The following is a 22,029-nucleotide window of genomic DNA, read 5'->3' as shown; positions in this document are numbered from 1 at the left end:
ACAAGGACAATGGATGACCCTATTAAGAGGGAACTGCCAAAACACGACCACCGTCGGCGCCGTTTGCAGTATAAATATGAGCTCCGACGGACCATCCTTTGTTAGTGTATCTTACGACGTCTACCTGTCGAGAAGTCTGTTTGAATAGGAACTCCAATCGAGTCCCACTAGACATCTCTCTGATGCTATCACTCTGAAGGTGGTCCTAGCTAACCGCCTTGCCCTTCAAGTGCTGATGCCTCTGTAGCCCACCAGCATTCCTCTGCTTCCCCTAATCCCTTTATGGTGGGGAGCTGTACACGACGCAGCTTCCACTGGCGCCCTGCTACGGGAACCTGGCTCTGATCTCCTTCAAGTCTTGTCCACTGACTAAGGTAATGTGATTGGAAGTTGTTTGTTCAGCCTCACCATTTTATCTTTACCTGATTTTTTCCACCTGTTCTCCTATCACGATATCCATACTGGTTTGCATTCTCCCTCAGAGACTCATGTGATTCTGATTTTGGTGTTTGATTTATCACTATAGGAGTACTGGTGTTAATTTTACGTTTGCTTGGACTATAAGTGTTAACATACAAGGGAATTATTAATACCAGTGTCTTGCTATTTGCTTACGTATTCCAAGTTAAGTATCACTCAAGGTTCCTTCGGTGTATTACAACATTCCAGCTCTTGCAGATCCATGGTGCAAGTACCTGTTGTGTGAAATTACCTTTAGGCCAATGGTGCAACTCCCAGCAAACTACAGGTGCCATACCTGGTCAAGATATCTGGAATCCCAGTGTGATCCCTGTCTTGCTTGCTGTACCCCATCCTTTACATTCTAAGGCTCCTATCCCATACTTGCAACATGTATTAGCCTAGGAAGGCAGAGTTATAACGTTTGCACTTGTGTGGCACTCTTGCTTGGTGGTTGTGATCTTAGTACAGTAATTTGAATGGTGCCATGGAGCTCCGTTGTTAGCTTCTGTAAATGTTTTCTCTTCTGATATTTTAGTAAATTATACTTTAAGTGGGCAATCTAAGTTTGCTTTGAACCCTTATTCTAATGGCATTTTGAGTATAGTTACACTTTCTGTCCACTGGCATGTATTTTGAGTATAGCCATTATCTAGGGCTAAAATAAGAGCCATTTCATGTTTAAATGACTATATATATATATATATATATATATATATATATATATATATATATATATATATATATATATATATATATATATATATTATTATAATTATATATTTATACATGTATATATATAATTATGTATTTATAAATTAGTATATATATAATATATATAGTATGTGTATATATATATATATATATATATATATATATATATATATATATGTGTGTGTGTGTGTGTGTGTGCGTGTGTGTGTGTGTGTGTGTAGAATCTACTGGTCACTTTTACCAAAAGTTAAGAGGGCATTGTGGCTATTACAATTACATATATATATATATATATATATATATATATATATATATATATATATATATATATATATATATGTGTGTGTGTGTGTGTGTGTGTGTGTGTGTGTGTGTGTGTGTATATATACAGTGTATATGTGTTGCCTTCAGAGAAAAAAAGCAAGACAAATGTCTGTACTTCATTCAGATACATATCTTACACTATAATGATAGGTCCAGTGTCAACTTCCCATACAGTGACTGGCACAAAAATCACGCCTTTGTTAAAAGTACTTTCCTTGCAACACGTCCTCATTGCTAAGGTGGGAAGGCGTGAAATGTTAAGTCAAGAGAAACTATTTGTATTCTGATAGGATGGGCGTAAAATCTCTCCCTGTAGTAGAACACCCTGTTGTCGAACTTTCTGGAGTCGAATATTTTGTTGTTTAAAATTCTGTAATCGAATTCTCTGTGGCCAAGTACTCTGTAATTGAACGTTCCATGGTCTTACATTCTGTAGCGGAGCATTCTATAGTCACATAATCTATAGTTAAACATCCAGCAACCAAATATTCCACATTCTATAGCCAAACACTGTTGGTGAACTCTGTAGTTCACACATTCTGCAGTTAAGTATCCTGTAGTCAAACACTCCATAATCGAACATTCTATAGTCAAGCACATTGTAAATAAATGTTTTACACTAAAAAAAATTCTGCATATGAATATTCTGTATCTACAGATTTTGTATCCAAAAATCCTGCGGTCAACCGTTCCACAATCGCACATTCTAAAGATGGACATTGTAGCTGGGCACTGCAGTTCAACCTCCTTCAGTTAGGCATACTGAGAGTGAACGATCTATATTCGAATAAATCTCTTGGTGTTTGAAGGAGTGAATTTGGGATTTTACTAGTTGCATAATGACACAAGTAAGAGACGAAGGATCACGTCTGCTTTCCAGTCCCGTCGATAGATAGGAAAGTCACGGACACAATGGCTAATTAGCTTCCAGGTTTGAAAATTCTTTGCTTGTCTTTGAGTTTTCTGAACTATTCAACAGTCTCTATTAAAGAGACGTTCTGGTAGCTATGAAGGAGGTTCATCTACAGACGCCCACTGATCTTGTTTTTTTGTAATGCTGATATTGAAAGCCGACTGCAAGCAGATAATATGCAAATGTTTTGCTGTTGAATTGCAAAAGCATTGAAAATAAAACAGTGGAAAAATATAATAACTATAATCACAATCAAAAACATGCACAGACAAAGCCCCAGCTAGTCTTTTTATTGAGAAAGCATTCATGAACAAAAGAAACTGCAAATTGAAGAATCATTATTCATGGATATTCGTGACTCTTAATGAGAGGTCTGCCGAACACCTGGGCGATCACTAGCTCTATGCGTGCGTGAATGTTATTTAGTATCTACATTCAGTATCTAACTGGATGCTTGAATCCCTCCTCTTATTTGTCGGCCGTGCTGATTACAGGTACATTAAAACACACAGAAGACAAGAGACGGACGCTGTGATATCTCCACGCAAAGCTTTCTCATCACGCGGTTGGAAGCCACTGAGATCAAACCGAGCTAGACTCAGTTTTTTCCACGCCTCATAAACAATGCGTTATGCCTCATTTCTCATGATAAGTTCCTAGACCGTCCAGGAAGACATGCCTTTTTTTTTTGTCTGTTAGAGGGAAGCCAATGGGAAGGGCAAAATTATAAAAAAAAAGAAGTGCTGGAAACAATGTGGAACTGTACCACAAAGGAAACATAGGCTTACGGGAAGGATAAAATGCAAATTAGAAAAAAGTTTGAGAAACAGTGTGGAGCTGTACCACAGAGGAAACATAGGCCTCCTCATTTGTAGACGCAAGGTCATGAAATTAATGGAAAACAGGAACTATAAGAGAATTCTGGGTTGGTATCAGAGAGAAAAAAGTAAAAAATGCACAGAGCAATCGAGATTTCTGTACAGCATATGATGGTGTATGAAACTCTCAGCCGCGGCCCATAAAACTTTGCCTAGAAGTCACTTTTGGAGGCAACATGTAAAAGGACGTACTTCCTGTTTAATGATGAGTTGTATTTACAAGTAGATGGGGTAGCAATGGGTAGCCCAATTTCATGTATTTTTGCTAATTTGTTTTTAGGTTTCCATGAAGGGAAGTGGTTCGAGGATTGCCCGTCAGATTTTAACCCTTTGCTCTATAAACAATTTGTGGATGATGCTATTTGAATTTTTAAGCATGAACACCAGGCTAATAGTTTGCTTCAATACCTAAAAAGGGAGGTGAATAATAAGATGCCATTTTCAGATATTTTCATTGACAAATCCGAGAGTTCATTCTCTTTTTACAAGAAACCCACTTTTTCAGGATTAAGTTCGAGTTTTTTCATTCAAAGTCCAAACATTTTCAAATTAAATGCAATTAATACCTTAATCTACAGGGCTTTTAATTTATGCTCCAATTTCACTTTGTTTCATGAGGAGGTGGAATTCTTGGTAAAATATTTTGCAAATAATGGCTACCCAACCAATTTGGTTTTTAGATTAATATTAGGCTATTTCTGGAAAATGTTTACAGTCCTAAAGTGCCAGTTGTTATAGTTCTTAAACTAGTTTTTTATCGCAAATTGCATTACATTGGTAAATCAGTTATATATATATATATATATATATATATATATACATATATATATATATATATATATATATATATATATATATACATATATATATGTATATATATATATATATATATATATATATATATATATATATCTTAACACACACATATATATATATATATATATTTATATATACACACATATATATATATATATATATATGTGTGTGTGTGTTGTGTGTATAACTTAACAAGCTCGCCTGGGCCTTATGCCTACACCCACGTAGAACATGAATGGGGTGTATATATATATATATATATATATATATATATATATATATATATATATATATATATATATATATATATATATATATATATATGAAGACTGGGAATATTCAAGGAATTGATGAGATTACAAATAAGACGTTGTGGCACTGTGATGGAATAGTGTGTGAAAAAACTTCTCTTTATGAAAATCGAAACTCAGAGAAATTCTAGAGCTTAAAAGTGACGTGAACAAAACAAACCCAAATCTTACCATTTTTGGACGGATGAGGCAAAATAGAATCATGCAGAAATTATAGGAAGCAAAATCCCACACCAGGGTGAATCTAAACTTACTGTTCCGGCTTGATAAGTTCTATCAGATTTGGCTTACGTCAGTGGCCTGGGTCATGGCTGCTTCCTCATCAATCCACAGCTGCAAAATAAAAATAAAAAATCACATTATGAGACGTAATCTTTGGCAAAAAACAACAATCTTTGGAATACTGACACATTTAAGAATTAGATCTGACTCTGAATATTTAGTTGAAAAAGCGAGTAACCCATTTTTTCATTCTATGATACAAAACAGCCATTTCTTCTTTCAAACACAATGTTCTGGAAATATTACATAGTTAGAATTTTTAACTAGCCACTCCATAGCCTTACAACACAGTGCAGACAGATGTGTATGGCATATTTAAAACTAAATCTAGTTTAAACTCTTGTCTTACTGAATAGATTTCACATGGTAAAATATGAACTTAATGAAAATTTAGAGGCTGAAAGTTAACTTTTATTATGGAAGTATCTTATAATACAGAAAATTTAATAAAAACAACTTTAATAACGTTGTCATTAAACGCAAATACGGTCTCGTTGGTTATCAGTTTCTATTTATCTTACGAAATTATTTTAATTGTGTCCTGCTAAAGAAAGGTCTCATTTTTTACTGAATTTTTGATGAATAATCTGTTACATTTCATTTATAGTCACACTGAGTAACCTTTCGCAGCTGCATTCAAAATAACTATGTACAGTTTTGGACAAAACAAAATCATTTGTTTTATTATCTTTTTATGTGTATTTCCATCTGATTTCAATTTAAAAAATATTGTTATTCGAGTGTTCGTTTAGTTTTAACGTTACATTACTAACTGTGTTCATTTTATTACATAACTTTCTGAATATCTTTTATGTTCATTTGAACTAATTATATATAGTTAGGTTCTTAATTTACATCACTAGACGATTTTATTCTCCTATGGCCTTTTAGTTTACTTGGCAACTAGGCGAAAGACATCTGCATTGGAGAATACATTAGCCAATTATCGACTTGGCTCTTAACACCGGAAGGTATTCCATGACACTGACGGCGCCCAACAGCCTCTTTCTTCTCCCTTTCAAGTTGCTTGCTAATTAAGGCTCATTTGGGTTTCTGCTCTCTAGGTATAACAAATCCTTCCAGGATTTTAATGTTATTTACGCAAACCTACTGCCAGCTTTATTCTGTGACTTGGATATCGCCAGATAAGAATGATCATTCTAAAACCACTGAACGGGAATCAAATTACAAAAGGATACATGAAACCTAACAGCAAGAGAGACACGCACACATGCACACACATACAGATAAGGTGTACAGGAATAATGATTGAATAGAATGAAAGAAAAAAAAAGAGGGAACTGAAATTGAATTCTATGGAATTACCTAAATAACTTGCTCGTTTCTTTAGCATTATATCAGATCCCATAAAGTGGAGTTTCCATTAAAATAATATATTTCCAAAATGGACAGCTGAATATACATGACATTTTCATCAAAATTATAATTCAATTCATTTTTTATTCCATTCGTCTGAGCTCATTTCCCCAAAAAATGTTCGGAACAAAGTTTGACTGAAGTAGCTTGACATGGAAGGAAGTGAGTGTAGTACTTTTTAGATATTTTCACTATCTGTCAATATTCTTTGCTGTATCGATTTGGCTAATGCCCTCACTAATCGGGTATCTGGCGGTGTTGCGGCAACAGCACAAACGATTGTCATCATTGTTGGCCACTTAAATGTTTCAACATTTGTCTTCTGGTATGTTAATGAACTTTGCGCTATTGTTAGTATTGTAAAAGCTATAAAGAGCATAAAGGCTCTGATATTTAGGTCTAACAATACGTTGTTATATATCAAATGCACCCCGATTATCAAAACCATTATATAGAATCTTTCCTCTCCTTCTTAACCCAGCATACAACCATATTGTATAAGGAGAAGTTAATGCATTTCTCCAATATTGAAAATGAAGGAATGGGAAAACTGCTCATTCATGACCGTTATTACGAGGAAGGCTGTTCAGTCTTGGCTAGACGTTAATTAACGTTACCTTTCTTATATTCTTATTATATCAAAGACATCTGCTTAAGTTAGTGAAGACTGTAAGCTTACCTTTTTAATAACAATATAGCTGAGTAGGACAATTTAAACATCGCTGGCAGTTGCAGTTACTATAATAAAACTGACCAAACGCAAGCATGCACTCATTTCTTGTGGCTGTTTAGTGTCATCATGGAATAACGTGAGAACTGAGCCGGGTCAGGGTTCAGAAGGTTCGGGAATAATTTTTGCTGCTATTTAACAAGTCGTAAAAATCTAGGTCTCTAAAAATTCCAGTGGTTTTATGAACATGGATCTTCTGTAAGTCAACAGTGCACTTTCCACGTCTCAGTCATCGCACCTTCCACTCCGTTTAAGAAGATGAACGTTTGTTACCTACAGAGATCGTTACTATACTCTTTATAACTGAAGCATCATTCTTTATTGTAATGCTACGGAAGGCGTAGATAAAAGCCTTTCTCGTTTGACAGGTGAAAACATTTACAACTTATCAATCATACCATACTAGTAATAAAACTAATACATTTTTCTGATAACATTACTGGTAAAAGTATTTATTTTAAAGGATCTAGAAATTTATAGTAGTATCTGCTTTTACGTCCTTTCTGCAAAATATCAGCTATACAAACATTCACAACTTACGTGTCTTACGATCCATTCTGTGTCTCCTCCCCGGCTCTCATTTTTTAACTTAGAAATGTTTACCGAGCAGAATCGACCATCAGTCCTAACAGCATTATTAACGCTTCAAGAAATTGTACTCTTTATAACAGAATTAAGTCAGACGTAGATAAAAGCCTTTTCGCAGAAAACATTCCTACGAGAATGTAAGATTTTCTGGTAACATTAGTTTGAAGACCAATCTACAAGAAATTTATTTTACTTCATCTGCTACTGTTTTTAGTTACTACACACAACTTAAAAATTTTTTTGAAATTTAGTCATAACAGCATTAAAACTTGAAATTGTTTCTGAAAAAGTGACATTTTGTCTTCATATAATGTTTATTCAGTTTCATTCTGTATTCTCACGTGCTACCATATCGAACCGCAAGTCTGGTGCTTAGGTGTCAGTTGGTCGTATGTTCCTTAAAAATAACTGCACGTCTGATGCTTAGGGAAGTTGGTCACACAGGCTTATTTTCATTGTTAAAATGCCCTAGGAAAAGTGAAGCCCTCCTATCATAGTGTGGCACTCGAAAGTGAGAAGTGAAAACTACTCAACCCCTGGATTTCACTCATTTCCGTTTTACCCATTTCCGTTTTATTGTTTTAAAATATTTAAGTACGCGTCCTCAATGACTTTCACATAGTTTAGCTGGACACTGCAGCCGCGACCATTAAGACTTGACCAGCCGAGATATTGCTCTGTATAAAACTACCTTGAAAAGTTGCGTTACAAGTAAATCTAACAATCTTAGTCTAAAGAATTCTTCTCCATATGGAAGTGCATTGCCATTGAGATTAAGTTGCTTAATATTAAGGCTTCATGAAAGCATTGTCAACTGCATTGTCAACTGCCTTCAGTTTACTATATTTACCACTTAAGGGCTTTCAAGATTTCAATCATCAATTCTTAATCCATCAGTTTAGTGATTCTCGAAGATTCTAGTCATTTGCCTAGGTAATTTACACTAAGTTTCACCAAACAACTTAAAAACAATTTCAGGTATTGAGAGTAAAATAAATAATTGCCAATTGATGGATTATTGGGCTTTCCCTGGTATGGTCGTCTAGGTTACATTAAGCCACTTTATACCGGTATTGTCAAATACCCTGTGGATCTTAAGACTCCATCCGGCCAATGTAAACAAGTTATTAACTTGAATTGAAGGTTGAGGAATTAAAGAGGAATTCATGGCAAGAAAACTATAGTCTGCATTTCCTATTAGTGAAAGTAAAGAAGTTCATATTTACATGTGATCTTTATTGAAAACTCAGTTAACTAATTACACCTTTTAATCAAAGCAAGACAACTTTCAGCATAGAATGCAGTATAGCAGTAACACCAGGCTTCGGTCTCACCTCATTGAAATATGTCTTGCGTCGTAAAAGCAACGAACACTGGAGTTCTTGAACAACAGGGTCTCAACTGTTCCAATCCACAGCCTGTAACAAAAAAACTACGACAAATGCTTATACTTATTACAAATTACAACATTCAAAAAAAAATTTCACAATAAGATTCTCTTGGTCAGTAAAATATTTAATTTATTAACATGAACTGAAGCCTTCGTAACAGATCCAATGCCTACGTGACAGATCCAATATGCTTCTGTACAGACCAACAAACCACACAAATCTTGATAAAATTAAAAAAAAAAAAGTTAGCAAACCAAAGAACGGGAGGCACCAAAAAAGCTCCAACAATTGAATGACCGACCAGAAGACCGCATCAAACGTCACGACGTTAAAGCCGCCCAGCAAAATTACAAAGAGCACAAGTCTTTAAGAGCACATCACGTCCTGGCATCACTCTACGATTGTATAAAAAAAGTATCTGTCTATTGTACTCAAATAGAAAACATAGGCCTGTTCATTGTATGATTAGCACGAGTTTCGCTCAAGTTAAAAGAAACGATTAACAGTAGCTATAACTTAGGTTAAATTTTCAAGTTTTTTAATTAAAAACTTAAAACTGCCATTACTAAAAACTGATTTTGCTGAAAACTCCGAAAGTTAAACCACCTTACAAGAACAGATACAAAATTAAAACAAAATTATTGCCGAGTTTAGAAATCGGGATCTTAAAAGGATAATTATGCTATCTAAAATCTCAAGAAATATTTAGAAGATTACGTTAACTATTATAGTATTAAAGAACTAATTGCAAAAAAAGGTTTTCACTGAACTCCAAAAATCTAAATCCATCTTAAGCGATCAATATAAACGTTACGTTACTTTAAACAAAGCAAAAACCTTAAGTCAAGGTCTGTTAATACTGAAAATGTCTGGACTAATGCACTTAGAACCTGAAAGACAAAATTATTAGTAAAACCTCCCACGCACCCGTCGATAGGTCATAAGACCTATCGAACGAGGCACGAAGGGGGCCTCCACCCCTACAGGGGCACCGCCCACTGCAGGGGTGGAGGTAAAAACGCTGGACAAGAAAAATTAATTTGCAAAACTTTTGTACCAATGGCAAAATACTTCACCTAGTTTCTATTAAGCACATGGGGAGAACGCCCGTTTTCGAGTAATAGAGAAACATCCTAGCTGGAGAAGTATCAAGCTATATGGCAGGCGTAGTTTGCTTGATGAAACGGTACAGATGTCAAATCTGGCTGGAGAAGTATCAAGCTATATGGCAGGCGTAGTTTGCTTGATGGCAGATGTCAAATCTGGCTGGAGAAGTATGCTATATGGCAGGCGAAAGTACAGATGTCAAATCTGGAAACGGTACAGATGTCAAATCTGGAAGTTTAAAGTTAGAATTGTAGCAGGACACTGATTTTCTTTAATAAAATATAAGTAGTCCTACCTTACATGATACAAGGCCGATATAAAACTTTACGAAGGGAAAGCTTTACACAAAATTCGCAATTGCCCTGAAAGCTTTGTCCTGATGTAAAGGACCTACTACAGTTTTATAGTCTAGAAAACTATAAAGCTTAAAGACTTACGAAAAAAAAGTTTTAAAACCAAATATTCAATACTGTTCAAACAGCTGTTATTTAGATATCTTCTGTACAACAAAATTTCAAGGAAAAACAAGACCTGAAATACTTAAAATACCAATTTAGTCTAAACTAAATTAAAATTTAAAGTTAACTCAAGAAAACCTGATGCAACAGCGATTACGTCAAACACCCATACCCATGAACCTTTCGGATAATGGGAAAAAACTATAAACTCCAGTCACAAAAATCTTAAGTTTTACAAAATAAACAATGAGACTTAACCTTTGCAGACCCTGGAATTGTCGCCACAACTAAACGTAGACCATCTATACCACGTTACCAAATTCCAATAGAAACATCAACCGGTACGGAATTACGCCAACGGATGCTCCGGTAGCGAGAAACAGACCGAGAAACGAACAAGATAACACTAAGCTAATTCCACTATTCCAGAATCGAAAGTTAACAAGAGGATTTGCTTACCGACGCCATCAAGGACCATGGATTCACCTGCTTGAAACTTGGACGATTGATGCGGAAGAGTACTAAGGCGTCCTTGGTTTTGTTTAAGGGGAAACTTTAAATAATAAAAGAATTTGTTGGTGCTTTCACGCTAATTGACTGATTCTTCGTTTTTGACCTCTCGGCTCTTGACCAAATTAGCCTATGTGTATCATAAAAGAAAACTTTTATCAATAATTTACCAAATAAGAGAATGAACATTCCTCGGTGCATTGCGTATTGTCACGCAATAAAAAAATTACGAAAGCGCTCTGCGAAACCTGCAAACTCAACTCGTCACATACATAATAATGGAGACACATTCTCCGATTCTTTTATTTACTGGATTGCGTACTCCCTATCAATTGTCAAACCCACACTGTCATCGCACTCAGAAAAAGTCAAGTCTTTCATTTTTTCTTGAACGACTTGATATTTTCAGTCTTCCTGATACCAAGTGGGAGCTTATTGTATAGTCTTGGAGCGGCAGATTTCAAGTTTCTAAAGCCTACTTTCGAACTGTATTTTGGCTCAGGTAACTTGAAGTCCATCTGTACCTATTCTTGTGTTGCCTCCATGCATTAGATGTGTTATATGCAGCAAGCCATTCAAATATTTTGGACACCCAGTCATGACAGCTTGGTGAATCAATTCACATGGTCAGGGGCATGACCCTTACAGGGGTGGTGCCCCTGTAAGGGTGGATGTAAAAAATTGGTTGGTCACAAGAAACTAAGTTCCTCACCCTTAACTTTACTAAACCAACCTTGAAGAGTAAATATTCCATTTTTCCAGTCGTATGGATACAGTAGTAGTCTTCAGTTTAAGTTTTTCACCAAGGTGTTCTATCTCTCACAAGAGAAACTTTGTAAGTTATCCTGGCCCCATAAAGGTCGGATTCACTAGTACCTGGGAGTATTTTTAAAAGGAATAGATTGGTATTATGGCCAAATAAAATTTCGTGTAAGAATTACCATGCATAATTTAAGAGCAGATTAAAAACCCGTACTTTTACGCCAGTGTCACTTGGCATAAAGTTTGATCAGGGAATAGAATACTAACCTCCGCGGAACGTTGCAAATTCCCATTACTTTGTGGACCGGCACACAATCCACAACGCTGCATTGCCGACAAAATCTTGTGAACTTACCCTGATCCTGAAAGAGATTCAATTTGTAGTACAGAAATACAGGACCACTGACCCCCTAAGTAAATTAAGCACATCTTTAGCAAGTTCCCTATAGATGAGAAAGTGGCTGTTGTTAAACAACCAACTTGATCATCAAAGTTAAACTTTCGAATTTATCTTTTATGTCAAAAATGTTAGAATATGTAATTCTTCAACAGATAATTAGTTATCTGGAAAGGGTAAATGCTTTACTGGTTAGTCAGTCGGCTTATAGACACTTATATCCTAAAGAAACAGCAGTAAGTTCAGTTGTAAATGACCTGTTAGATTTTTGATACAGTTATTCATGAACATCTTTCAAATGATTTACGATCAATTTGTATTACTAAATATGATTTTGAGTTTTTGAAAAGCTACCGGTTAGACAGAAATGCTGTGTACAAATAGGGAATTCACCTTATGAAACATCAAGAGAAGGAGTACCTCAAGGCAGTGTATTAGGTCCAATTTCATCTTGTATTATGAAACATGCCACAGGGACATGGGGGTAAAGTTCAAGCTATTTGCAGATGACATCCAGTTTTGTTTTTACGTAAAAGATATTAACGACACAAATGAGATAATAAATGATGTCCTCACCAGTGTAAGGAATGGATAACATTTCAGTAGTTGTAATTAAATGAAAATAAAAGTGAGTTATATTGGCAGGGAGGAAAAATGAAATAAGAAACCTCTGTGGTTTTCGGCTTAATATATATAGAAAAAATATAGTTACGATCGCTGACGAAGTACATGACATAGGTGTGCTACTGGACTGTTATTTGTCTCTTAGTGCTCAAATTAAAAATGTTCTAAGGGTTACAGCACATCAACTGACAAATATTTCCTTGGTTAAAAAATGTATTGGAGAGTGTTCCATAAAATCTTTTGATTAATTGTGCCGTAAACTGGGTGAACAACTACACAAAATACTCCGCCTAAGATTCAACTAAATACTAAATGGAGCGCCAAGACTAATAAAGGGAGTTGCACCGCATGACAGGACTTGGCCTGCATTGTCTGAGTTGCACTGGTTCCCCATCAAAGCTGGAATAATGTGTAAAATATGAGAAATGATTCATCAATCTGTCATGACTGGGTGTCAAAATATTTGAATGACTTGCTGCATATAATACATCCAATGCATAATGTCCACACAAGAATAGTTACAGATGGACTCAAGTTATCTGAGCCAAAATGCAATTCGAAAGTAGGTTTTAGAAACTTGAACTCTGCCGCTCCAAGACTATACAATAAGCTCCCACTTGATACCAGGAAAACTGAAAATATCAAGTCGTTCAAGAAAAAATGAGACGACTTTTTATGAGTGCGATGACAGTGTGGATTTGACAATTGATAGGGAGTACGCAATCCAATACAAAAAGAATCCGAGAATGTGTCTGCATTATCATGTATGTGACGAGTTGAGTTTGCAGGTTCCGCAGAGCGCTTTCGTTGGAGTGGGACCTTGGGAAAAACAGTGAACAGTAATATATTTGTTTTACTGCGTGACAGTACGTAATACGCCGAAGAATATTCATGCTCTTGTTCGGTAAATCATTGATAATAGAAGTTTTCTGTTATGATACATAGAGGCCAATTTGATCAAGAAGAATCAGTCAATTAGCGTGAAAGTAGCAACAAATTCCTTTAAAGTGTCCCCTTAAACAAAACCAAGGACGCCTTAGTACTCTTCCTCATAAATCGTCCAAGTTTCAAGACAGGTGAATCCACGGTCCTTGATGGTGACGGGGTTCTCGGCGTCGGCATTCGGCAAGCAAATCCTCTAGTTAGCTTGCGATTCTGAAGTAGTGAATTGTCGTAATGTTATCCTGTTCGTTTGTCGGACGGTTCCTCGCTACCTGAGTATCCGTCAGTAATTTCGTATCGGTTGATGTTGCTGTTGGAGTTTGTGAGTGTGATAGATGGCCAACGTTTCGTTGTGGCGACTCTCCCAGGCTCTGCAAAGGTTAAGCTTCATTACGTTCTTTTTATATCACTTTTATTAACATTAAGATTTTCGTGTGTTTAGTTTATAATTTTTTCCATTTATCGCAAGGGTTCATGGATGATAGTACTTATCGTAATAGCTTGTGGCAACAGGATATTTTATTTCTTGAAAGCATTTTACATTTTGATTCAAAAGTTTAGTTTACTCAATTGGAATTTTAAGTAATTTAATTTTTTCCCCTGAATGTTTGCTGTACAGTAGATAATTATATTTACTGCAGTTTGTGGACATAATTCAGTTATCATATAGCATTACTTTTTCCGCTTCTAGACAAAACTGAGTAGGTTTATTTACTTGAATACAAAATAGCTTTCAGGGCAATTGCGACTTTCGTGTAAAGCTTTCCCTTTTTTTAATGCTTTATCTAACTTTCATCTTGTGAAGATAGGTCTAGTTATTTTTAGAGAAAATCCGTATCCTGCTATAATTCTAATTTTAAACTACTTACAGATTTGACATCTATACCATTTCATGAAGCAAACTACGCTTTTGAGGAAGGTCAAAATTCTCCAGCCAGAAAGGTTCTCCAACTACTCAAAAACTGACTTCAACTCTCCCCATGTTTGGCTTAATCGGAAACTAGGTGAAGTATTGTCATTTTTAAATGTTTTCAAAATGATTTTTTTTTTAACCTCCACCCCTACAGGGGCGGTGCCTCTGTAGGGGTGGAGGCCCCTCCCATGCACTCGTTGATAGGTCGTAAGACCAATCGACGAAGAGTGCGTGGGAGGTTTAACTTTTTTCTTTTCAGGTTTTTACGTGCATCAGTCTAGTTATTTTCGGTATTAACGAACCTTGACTATATTTGAGGTTTAAAGTAACGTTTGTTGATCGCTTAATGACTCTAGAATTTGTCATTTTGCAGTTCGTTTTACAGTACAATAGTTAACGTAATCTTCTAAATTTTCTGAATTATCTTGATCTGGTAACATAATTATCATTTAAGATCCCAAATTCCAAAGCTCGGCCATGTTCTAATTTTGCATTAGTTCTTACAAGGTGGTTTCTTTCGGTGTTTTCAGCAAAATAAGTTTTTAATTAATAATGCACTGTTAAAAAGTTGAAACTTTACCATTTGAAACTTTACCATTTGAAACTTTACCATTTGAAACTTTACCATTTGAAACTTTACCATTTGAAACTTTACCATTTGAAACTTTACCGCAAGTTATAGCTGGTGTTAGTCTCTTAACTTCAGTTGTGCTAATCATACAATGAACAGGCCTATGTTTTCACTTGAGTACAATACAGATACACTATTTTATACAATCGGCGAGTGATGCCAGAACGTGCTCTTTTAATAAACTTGCAAATTGACCTTTTGAAGTTTTGCTCGGAGGCTCCAAACGTATTGACGTTTGATGCGGTCATTTCTCTGGCTGAAGGTCATTCAGTTGTTGGCGCTTTTGGTGCCTCCCGTTCCTTGGTTTAACACTTTTTTTTTTTTTTTGCTTTGGTCAAAGGTTTTTAGTGGCTGGTTGGTCTGTACAGAAGCAAATTGTTGTATCGTAAAGGCTTCAGTTAATGTTAATGAACTTCATATTTTACTGACCCAAAGAATCTTAAATGTTATTTTTATGAAGTACCTGTAATTTTAGTACAAACACATTTCTGCCAGTTTTTTTGCTTTACAGGCTGTGGACGGGAATAGTAGAGACCCTGTTATTCAAGAACTCCAGTGTTCGTTGCTTTTACAACGCTATATATTTGAGGTGAGACAGGATCCTGATGTTGCTGATATACTGCATTTTATGGCAAAAGTTGTCTTGCTTTGATTAAAAGGTGTAATTAGTTAAATGAGTTTTCAATAAAGATCACATTTTAATATGTAACGTCCTTACCTTCACTGATAGAAATTGCAGACTTAGGTTTTCTTGCCATAAATTCCGAAATGAATTACGTAAATACTTTACCTTGACCGGATGGAGTCTTAAAATCCACAAGATTTATACAATACCGGTATAAAGTGGCTTAATATAACCTACATAATACTTTACCTGGACCGGATGGAGTCTTAAAATCCACAAGATTTATACAATACCGGTATAAAGTGGCTTAATGTAACCTGCAAGACCATAGGTAAAGCCTAATGTTCCATCAGTTGGTAATATTTAAGGAAATAGTTATGGTGTTTTATCTTAAATACCTGAAATTGTGTTTACCTGAAATTAAGTGTTTTGTCTGGTAACTTAAATTAAATTACCTAAGCAAATGACTAGTATCTTCAAGAATCTCAACTGTAATGGCATTAAGACTTGAACGAAATCCTGAAGGCCCATAAATGCTAAGTAGTCAAAGTAACTGAAGGCAGTTGACAACGGAGGCTTTAATATCAAGTAACCTAAACCTAAGCTCATCTGTCTGGGGACTTGATCCACACCCTAAAGTATTTCGATGGCAATGCTTTTCCATACGGAGAAGGATATTTTGACAAAATCAGTTCTACTTTTACTTGTGAAGCAACTTTTCTAGGTTTTATACTGAGCAGTATCAGTCGGTTGTTAGTCTTGATGAAAGCGGCTACAATGTCCAGCTAAACTAGAAAGTAATTGAGGACGCGTTCTTTAATATTTTAAAGCAAAACAAGTTAGTGAAATCCAGAGATTGAAGTCTTCACTATTCTCACTGAGTGCCACTGTGATAGGGCCTCGCTTTTCGTAGGACATTATAACAATGAGAATTATTGGTTTACATAACCTACTGTTTATTTCAGGGCCGTTTCTAATTGATTTGCGTCGATAAAATTTTCCAAAGCATCGGTTAAGGGTCGCATTTTGGAAAAAGCTATTTAAAGCCACAGCCTAATTGGCAAAAATACGCGGTGACGTCTGATGTTGAAAATTAAGGCACTTAGCAGAGTAAATCAAAGAAATTTAAAGGGAAACTTGGCTAAATCTAGCAGGCTTGTAGACAGAGGCTAGCAAAACTTCCTTACTGAAGGCCCTCCCACTCATTGGCAAACTTTACTAGACACCCCGCCCATACACAGTACTTTGAAGACAGATGTAGTAGTAGTATATGGAATTCTTATATTGTTTCACACACTCGAACACCTACCCTACATTCTCTCTCTCTCTCTCTCTCTCTCTCTCTCTCTCTCTCTCTCTCCCTCTCTCTCATATCTTTTCGATGAGTCTCTAAGCAGAGTACAATAAGGGAATGGGCATCAAATGAGAATATTGAGTAATGCAGTTCCATGGCGTAATTCACGTTTCCTTCAACTTGAAATATGGACAAGTCTTACAGTAACAGTCTCTGTGAAAACCATTGTTACCCTGGAGTTTGTTGCTTCATGTCTCCTCAAGAGTTCCGGTTCACGTGTACCTGCTTAGTCCTGCTAAATGAATGTAACAACGCGAGTGTTCTAACCTTAACTACTTTAATGCATGATCAGTCCCATAATAAATCCAGTGCTTGGTATAGCACACTAACCCCTTCATTATTTTATTTGTGTGCCTTTGTGTCAGTTTTGTTACTACACGTTTGATTCTTTTACTTGAAACAGACGCTGTTTGTTGTAGGGTTGTTGAGTGGTTATCAGTGAGTGTATGTATTCCCGGTTTTATCTTTTTTTTTATGGATTTGAAGTTTTTTTATGGATTTGAAGTTAGTTACTCTTTCAATTTTAAGTTATTTTAATTATTGCATTTTCATCATTAATACATATATACGCATATATATACATATATATATATATATATATAATATAATTATATATATATACACAATTATATAATATATTATATATATATATATATATATATATATATATATATATATATATATATATATACTGTATATATATACTGTATATTTCATTTAATCATAACTACACTGTAGTGCTGAATGATACTCGTAGCTCATAGTCCAAGCGCTTGGGCTATGCCTAAATTTTATAAACCACAAACTCATTTATAGTACATTATCTTACAATTTCGATAATTATCGCATATCCTACTCAAGGTATTGCTTATTGTACAAGAGGCCCAAGTATTTGTTTCTACGATCATTATCACACTATTAGTTAGGAACTCTGCTATTACGTCTGATATAGTTTACGTCACAACTAGCTTCTCTCTGGGTGCTTACTAAATTTGGCTAAGTTTCCCTTTAAATTTCCTTGATTTACTGATAAGTGCCTTAATTATCAACATTAAACATCCCTGCATATTTTTGCCATTAAGGCTGTGGCTTCAAATAGCTATTTCCAAAATACGATCCTTATCCGATGCTTTGGAAAGATTTTATCGACGAAAATCTATTGGACAAGGCCATGAAATGTACAGTAGTTCATTTTCATAAGCCTGTATGACCATCTGACACTAATACGCCAGACCCAATGTTTTGATACAGTAGTACTTTAGATTGATAGAATGAAACAATGAGCACTGAAGACGATTCATTTAAGTTTTTAGAGTTTTTTTCACTAAATTTCACTGAATCTTGGAGTATGTAGTGACTAAAAATTTAGATAAAGTAAAACTGTAAATTGGCGTTTAAACCACAAAGAGAAGTACTCTCATGGATTACGAAAATGTGTGGAGTTAAGTTTTTTCATAAGTACAATTTCTTGGAGCGATACTAATGCCGTTACGACTGATGGTACGTTCCTCATTCCAGTTAAGCAGAATTCGTGTCAGTCGTGAATATATCTTGTATCACTGATTTTTTGCAATAGCAGAAACTTTTATGCATTTCTAAATCCTTCAAAATGAAAATATTTTGAATAAAAAATGTTGGTGTTTTGAGTCAAAGTCAAAGTGTTCTGTCAAACGAGAAGGGCTTTCACCTACGCCTGGCTGATAATTGCAGTTATAAAGTGTAATAACGATTTCTGTAGATAACAAACGTTGTTCATCTTAAACGGAGTGGAAGAGATGATTAATGAAACGTGGCAATTGCACGGTTGACTTAATCCAAGTTGATGTCATAACACCGCTGGCATTTTTAGGGACTTAGTTTTTTACGACTATTATTAAGTAGCAGCAATAACTATTCCCGAACTTCTTACCTCTGACCCGGCTCAGTTCTCGCGTATTCCATGACGCAGCTAAATAGCCACAAGGAATATGAGAGCGTGCTTGCGTTCGATCTGTTTCAATATAGTAACTGCCAGTCATCTGTTCTAAATTCTTTTACTCAGCTGTATTGGTATTAAAAAAGATAAGCTTACAGCCTTCACTAACTTAACGCCGATGTCTTTGATACAATAAGAATATAAGAACAGTAACGTTAATTAACGTCTAGCTAAGACTGAACAGTCCTCCTCGTAATAACGGCCATGAATGAGCAGTTTTCCCATTCTTTCATTTTCAGTACTGGAGAAATGCGCTAACATTTCCTTATATATGTGGGTGTATGCTGGGTTAAAAAGGAAAGGAAGTTTCTAAAAGGTTTTGATAACCGGCGTGCATTTGATATATGACAACTTATTATTAACTTATTATTACCTAAATGTCATATATCCTTTATGCTCTTTATAGCTTTTACACTACTAACAATAGCACAAAGTTCATTGACATACCAAAAGACAAATGTTCAAACGTTTAAGTGGCCAACAATAATGATAATCGTTTGCGTTGTTACCGTAACACCGCCAGATACCCGACTGGTAAGGGGATTAGCCAATTCTACACCGCAGAGGACATTGACAGATGGTGGAAATATCTAAAAGTACTACACTCACCTCCTTGTCACGTCAAGCTACTTAAATCAAGCTTTATTGTTACATACATTTTGTTGGGAAATGAGCTGAAATGAATGGAATAAAAAATGAAATGATCATTTATAATTTGGTGAAAATGTGTATATTCAGCTCTCCATTTTGGAAATATATCATTTTTAATGAAAACTCCTTTTTATGGCATCCGATACAATACTAAAGAAACAAGTAAGTTATTTAGGTAATTTCGTAGTATTCAATTTCATTTCTCCCCCCCCCACTTTTTTTCGTTCATTCTAGTTCAATCATTATTCCTTTAAACCTTATCTGCATGTGCGTGCATGTGTGCGTGTCTCTCTTGCTGTTAGGTTTCACGTATCCTTTTGTTATTTGATTCTCGTTCAGTGGTTTTGGAATGATCATTCTTATCTGGCGATATCCAAGTCACAGAATAAAGTTGGCAGTAGGTTTACGTAAATAACATTAAAATCCCGGAAGGTTTTATATAAAATACCTAGAGAACAGAAACCCAAATGAACCTTAATTAGCAAGCAGCTTGAAAGATGAAAGCGGCTGTTGGTCGCCGTCAGTGTCATGGAATACCTTCCGGTGTCGATTAAGAGCAGAGTCGATGTTTGGCTAATTTATCCTCCAATGCAGATGTCTTTGCTTGGTTGCCAAGTATGACTAAAAGGCCCTAGGAGAATAAAACCGCCTAGTGATGTAAATTAAGAACCTAACTATAATTAGTTCAAAGGAACATAAAAGATATTCAGAAAATTATGTAATAAAATTTGCACATTCAGTGTTGTAACGTTATGGAAATACGCATTAAAAGATAACGAAAAACAAATGATTTTGTTTTGTCCAAAACTGTACTTAGTTATCTTGAATGCAGCTGTGAAAGATTAGTACTCAGTGTAACTTTAAAAGAAATGTAACATTTTTTGTCAAAAATTCGGATAGAAAATGAGACCTTTCTTTAGTCAGACACAACAAAAATTATTTCGTAAGATAAATAGGAATTGATAACCAACGAGATCGTATTTTCATTTGGTGACAATATCATTATAGTTGTTTTTATTAAATTTTCTGTATTATAAGATACTGGCATAATAAAAGTTAACTTTCAGCCTCTAAATTTTCATTAATAAGTTCATGTTTTACCATGTGAAGTCTATTCAGTAAGACAAGAGTTTAAACTAAATGTTTCAAATAATCCATACACAACTATTTGCATGTAGTTGTAGGGCTTTGGAGTGGCTAGATAAAAAACCTAACTATGTAATGTTTCCAGAATTTTATATTTGAAAGAAGAAATGGCTGTTTTGTATCACAAAATAATAATTAAAAAAAAGTTACTTGCTTTTTCATTTCAATATTCAGAGTCAGATCTAATTTCTTTAATGTCAGTATTCCAAAAATTGTTGTTGTTTGCCACACTTCACGTCTGTTAATGGGTTTTTTTTTTTTTTGCTGGCATGGATTGATCAGGAAGCAGCCATGACCCAGACCACTGATATAAGCCAAACCTGAGAGAACTCATCAAGTCGAAAGAGTAAGTTTAGATTCCCCCTGGTGTGGAATTTTCCTTCCTATGATTTCTGCATAATCCTGTTTTGCTTCATCCGTCCAAAAATGGTAAGATTTGGGTTTGTTTTGTTCACCTCATTTTTCAGCTCTGGACAATCTCTGAGTTGTGCTTTTCATAAAGAGAGGTTTTTCATTCACAATTTCATCACAATGCTACACCGTCTTACATGTAATCTCATCAAGTCCTTGAATATTCCCAGTCTATATATATATATATATATATATATATATATATATATATATATATATATATATATATATATATATATATATATATATATATATATATATATATATATATATATCTTGGTAAGATCCATATATATCACATCTATGTATATATATATATATACATATATATATATCTTGTAAGATCCATATATATATATATATATATATATATATATATATATATATATATATATATATATATATATATATATATATATATATATATATATATATATATATATATTATATATATATATATATATATATATATATTGACAGAGAGTTAATTTTGACCAGAATTTCACTTTAAAATGTATTTATTTTCCGTAAGTTTTCCCTAACAATCATTATTCTCCACGACTTATTCTAATTCACCAGGATGTACATCAAACTAAAAGGAAACTGAAATTTTTGCACTGTGAGATATGGCCTTGCTTTTACCTTCAAGACCGAACAACGGTCGTTTTAACCGCTGGTCTCCATGGGAGTTCTACTGGTTTTTATGACGTGCAATCTACTCATATTTCGTGACTCATTAT

The 22,029-nt window shown here is 34.9% G+C and overlaps 1 long non-coding RNA gene across 1 annotated transcript; it reads left to right on the top strand.

Moving 5' to 3' along the window:
- Positions 1–13,810: 13,810 nt before the first annotated feature.
- Positions 13,811–15,795, top strand: LOC136830078 (uncharacterized). The gene is made up of 3 exons (XR_010850553.1): positions 13,811–13,962; positions 14,455–14,587; positions 15,639–15,795. It is a non-coding gene; the product is annotated as an uncharacterized lncRNA (long non-coding RNA).
- Positions 15,796–22,029: the final 6,234 nt, after the last annotated feature.

The sequence above is a fragment of the Macrobrachium rosenbergii genome, chromosome 46 (genome assembly GCF_040412425.1).
Source record: "Macrobrachium rosenbergii isolate ZJJX-2024 chromosome 46, ASM4041242v1, whole genome shotgun sequence".
In the NCBI taxonomy this organism is placed as follows: Eukaryota; Metazoa; Arthropoda; class Malacostraca; order Decapoda; family Palaemonidae; genus Macrobrachium; species Macrobrachium rosenbergii.
Note: the sequence above shows the minus strand (reverse complement) of the source record. Positions and strands in the feature narration are given on the sequence as shown.